We start from the raw sequence: 5,000 nt of genomic DNA on the forward strand, positions 1-5,000 counted from the left end.
CCGTAACGTAACCCATGTTGTGCCGTAACGTAACCCATGTTGTGCCGTAACGTAACCCATGTTGTGCCGTAACGTAACCCATGTTGTGCCGTAACGTAACCCATGTTGTGCCGTAACGTAACCCATGTTGTGCCGTAACCTAACCCATGTTGTGCCTTAACCTAACCCATGTTGTGCCTTAACCTAACCCATGTTGTGCCTTAACCTAACCCATGTTGTGCCTTAACCTAACCCATGTTGTGCCTTAACCTAACCCATGTTGTGCCTTAACCTAACCCACGTTGTGCCTTAACCTAACCTACGTTGTGCCTTAACCTAACCCATGTTGTGCCTTAACCTAACCCATGTTGTGCCTTAACCTAACCCATGTTGTGCCTTAACCTAACCCATGTTGTGCCTTAACCTAACCCATGTTGTGCCTTAACCTAACCCATGTTGTGCCTTAACCTAACCCATGTTGTGCCTTAACCTAACCCATGGTGTGCCTTAACCTAACCCATGGTGTGCCTTAACCTAACCCACGTTGTGCCTTAACCTAACCCACGTTGTGCCTTAACCTAACCCACGTTGTGCCTTAACCTAACCCACGTTGTGCCTTAACCTAACCTACGTTGTGCCTTAACCTAACCCATGTTGTGCCTTAACCTAACCCATGTTGTGCCTTAACCTAACCCATGTTGTGCCTTAACCTAACCCATGTTGTGCCTTAACCTAACCCATGTTGTGCCTTAACCTAACCCATGGTGTGCCTTAACCTAACCCATGGTGTGCCTTAACCTAACCCATGGTGTGCCTTAACCTAACCCATGTTGTGCCTTAACCTAACCCATGTTGTGCCTTAACCTAACCCATGTTGTGCCTTAACCTAACCCATGTTGTGCCTTAACCTAACCCATGTTGTGCCTTAACCTAACCCATGTTGTGCCTTAACCTAACCCATGTTGTGCCTTAACCTAACCCATGTTGTGCCTTAACCTAACCCATGTTGTGCCTTAACCTAACCCATGTTGTGCCTTAACCTAACCCATGTTGTGCCTTAACCTAACCCATGTTGTGCCTTAACCTAACCCATGTTGTGCCTTAACCTAACCCATGTTGTGCCTTAACCTAACCCATGTTGTGCCTTAACCTAACCCATGTTGTGCCTTAACCTAACCCATGTTGTGCCTTAACCTAACCCATGTTGTGCCTTAACCTAACCCATGTTGTGCCTTAACCTAACCCATGTTGTGCCTTAACCTAACCCATGTTGTGCCTTAACCTAACCCATGTTGTGCCTTAACCTAACCCATGTTGTGCCTTAACCTAACCCATGTTGTGCCTTAACCTAACCCATGTTGTGCCTTAACCTAACCCATGTTGTGCCTTAACCTAACCCATGTTGTGCCTTAACCTAACCCATGTTGTGCCTTAACCTAACCCATGTTGTGCCTTAACCTAACCCATGTTGTGCCTTAACCTAACCCATGTTGTGCCTTAACCTAACCCATGTTGTGCCTTAACCTAACCCATGTTGTGCCTTAACCTAACCCATGTTGTGCCTTAACCTAACCCATGTTGTGCCTTAACCTAACCCATGTTGTGCCTTAACCTAACCCATGTTGTGCCTTAACGTAACCCATGTTGTGCCTTAACGTAACCCATGTTGTGCCTTAACCTAACCTATAATGTGCCTTAACCTAACCTAAAGTGCGCCGTAACCTAAACTATATTGCGCCTTAACCTGACGCACGTTGTCGCTGAACCTGCTCTGTAATTGTTATGCAACCCGTTAAAGTAGTGTAGTGTTGCCTAACCGCAACCCTCGCAATATAGTTCGCTACTCGCACTGCCCGGTCCCCTGTGTATCGCGTCATGTTAAACACCTTGCAGGTGTTGCTGACTTTCCACATGCTCCTGCTATACACTGTAGTGTGGATAGCAGCAGGACGTACATGCCCCCCCCCCTTCCCCCCTGCCTTCGCAAGCTGGTCGGTGAGAAGTTTGCATGTTCAATGCCCTTCGCATGCCGACGTACTCAGCCTACGTTGTGGTACGGCCTGTCACCTGTCCGCCGATGTACGCAAAACCCACAAACTGTACTGCACATTGCTCCGTATGTACTGAATGATACATCGTGGCCCATGTGACCGTATGACGACAGCGCCTAGCAACGGCGGACCATACAGTCCAAATATTGTGCACGCAGCTACGTGTCGTCTCCCTATAAGAGCTGGATTGCAGTGTGGTACGCCATACAGACGTGTGGGAGGAACGGACGCCCTGGATGGCGATCAGCATGAGCAGTCTGTTGATGTAGTGGAGCGTGTATTCGGACGTAGTCGTCTCTTCTCACACACCGTGATAGCATGTTGCACCGCGTTCCACATCTGCGACATGCTGCAGAGGCGGGCTGACAGTCGTTCGCGCAATGGACACCGCATACGTACGGGGTCTACCTTCCACGTGTTCTCTAGGCGTGCACATGTTGTTGCGTCTATGTGGGCAGACGTAGTGTGTTGTGACACCTGACACAGGCATGCAATACTCGTTGCAAATGGCGATGGACGTGTACGTTTGCTGGTGACGTTACGCAAATGAACAACCGGTAACCCGTTGTGGTGCGGTTGTTCTCGCTAGAGGTGAATCAGTGTTGGCGACGATCGGTCGAGCTATTAACCGGTTGTTTCAGGGATACCCACCATGCCCACGAACGTGAAAGGGGACCCACCATGCCCACGAACGTGAAAGGGGATCTGGGTGTGAGGCGATACGCGGCGGTGGCTGGGTGGGACCGTCCCCGGCCGGTGAGGGGGGGCCGCCCGGCGTGCTGGCAGCGCGGTGCGTGGGCGCACGCGCTACAGCCGGCTGGTGGGGGCGGCCGGTGGCAGGCGCGCCGGCCGACGGACGCGGCAGGCGGCGCAGCTGCGCGCCGGCGCCCCCTGCTCGCGGCGCCTTGCGGCCAAAGTAGGTCCTCGCGGGCCCGGTGCGAAGCGCGGTGGCCATCTGCAGTGTGCTGGTCCGATTGAGGACTTTGTGCGCTGAGGATGCGCCGCCGCCCGGCGCTCGGCGCCGCGACGCCGTCTGCTGCTCGGTCGCCCCAGCGGTTCTCGCAGGTGGTTTGTATCGCAGCTGTGCGGACGTGTTGGCGCGTGCGCTGTGCTGGGAGAGTTCGCTTCGGCACCCAAGTAGGGCTTTTGTCCTTCTGTGGCGCTGGCGTTGGAGCTGCCGGTCACCGTAGGTGGCGCGTGTTGTCTCCCGCCGGCAATGCCACGACAGCACGCTCCCGGGCCTCTGTCGGCAGCGGCAAGCTCAGTTGGGAGCACGGGTGGTCGCACCTAAAGCGTCTACTCGCCTAACTCCGGGCGATTGCGCCTCTCTCGAACCCGACCAAGTACTTAGGACGGCGCTGCGCGCCGCCGGGACCTGAGAGGGTTTCGAGGTGTGTTGTGCAGGGGAGCTCAGCCTCCTCCTGTTTGCAGAATAATTGAGCGGACGCTTGCGTGTTCGCGCGGGCCCCCGGGACACACTCCCGGGCGGCCGGCTGCTCAGCTCTAGTTGACGCAGCTCCCTGGTTGATCCTGCCAGTAGTCATATGCTTGTCCCAAAGATTAAGCCATGCATGTCTCAGTACAAGCCGCATTAAGGTGAAACCGCGAATGGCTCATTAAATCAGTTATGGTTCCTTAGATCGTACCCACGTTACTTGGATAACTGTGGTAATTCTAGAGCTAATACATGCAAACAGAGTCCCGACCAGAGATGGAAGGGACGCTTTTATTAGATCAAAACCAATCGGTCGGCTCGTCCGGTCCGTTTGCCTTGGTGACTCTGAATAACTTAGGGCTGATCGCACGGTCCTCGTACCGGCGACGCATCTTTCAAATGTCTGCCTTATCAACTGTCGATGGTAGGTTCTGCGCCTACCATGGTTGTAACGGGTAACGGGGAATCAGGGTTCGATTCCGGAGAGGGAGCCTGAGAAACGGCTACCACATCCAAGGAAGGCAGCAGGCGCGCAAATTACCCACTCCCGGCACGGGGAGGTAGTGACGAAAAATAACGATACGGGACTCATCCGAGGCCCCGTAATCGGAATGAGTACACTTTAAATCCTTTAACGAGTATCTATTGGAGGGCAAGTCTGGTGCCAGCAGCCGCGGTAATTCCAGCTCCAATAGCGTATATTAAAGTTGTTGCGGTTAAAAAGCTCGTAGTTGGATTTGTGTCCCACGCTGTTGGTTCACCGCCCGTCGGTGTTTAACTGGCATGTATCGTGGGACGTCCTGCCGGTGGGGCGAGCCGAAGGCGTGCGACCGCCTCGTGCGTGCTCGTGCGTCCCGAGGCGGACCCCGTTGAAATCCTACCAGGGTGCTCTTTATTGAGTGTCTCGGTGGGCCGGCACGTTTACTTTGAACAAATTAGAGTGCTTAAAGCAGGCAAGCCCGCCTGAATACTGTGTGCATGGAATAATGGAATAGGACCTCGGTTCTATTTTGTTGGTTTTCGGAACCCGAGGTAATGATTAATAGGGACAGGCGGGGGCATTCGTATTGCGACGTTAGAGGTGAAATTCTTGGATCGTCGCAAGACGAACAGAAGCGAAAGCATTTGCCAAGTATGTTTTCATTAATCAAGAACGAAAGTTAGAGGTTCGAAGGCGATCAGATACCGCCCTAGTTCTAACCATAAACGATGCCAGCCAGCGATCCGCCGCAGTTCCTCCGATGACTCGGCGGGCAGCCTCCGGGAAACCAAAGCTTTTGGGTTCCGGGGGAAGTATGGTTGCAAAGCTGAAACTTAAAGGAATTGACGGAAGGGCACCACCAGGAGTGGAGCCTGCGGCTTAATTTGACTCAACACGGGAAACCTCACCAGGCCCGGACACCGGAAGGATTGACAGATTGATAGCTCTTTCTTGATTCGGTGGGTGGTGGTGCATGGCCGTTCTTAGTTGGTGGAGCGATTTGTCTGGTTAATTCCGATAACGAACGAGACTCTAGCCTGCTAACTAGTCGCGT

The 5,000-nt window shown here is 53.3% G+C and overlaps 1 non-coding gene across 1 annotated transcript in view; it reads left to right on the plus strand.

The window, feature by feature from the left end:
* The first annotated feature begins 3,547 nt into the window (after positions 1 to 3,547).
* LOC126448081 (small subunit ribosomal RNA) overlaps positions 3,548 to 5,000 on the plus strand; it is a 1,909-nt gene continuing 456 nt past the window's right edge. The window contains exon 1 of the ribosomal RNA XR_007583967.1: positions 3,548 to 5,000. This exon is cut by the window's right edge and continues 456 nt beyond it. This is a non-coding gene — a ribosomal RNA (small subunit ribosomal RNA).

This window comes from Schistocerca serialis, unplaced genomic scaffold (genome assembly GCF_023864345.2).
Source record: "Schistocerca serialis cubense isolate TAMUIC-IGC-003099 unplaced genomic scaffold, iqSchSeri2.2 HiC_scaffold_559, whole genome shotgun sequence".
Classification (NCBI taxonomy): domain Eukaryota; kingdom Metazoa; phylum Arthropoda; class Insecta; order Orthoptera; family Acrididae; genus Schistocerca; species Schistocerca serialis.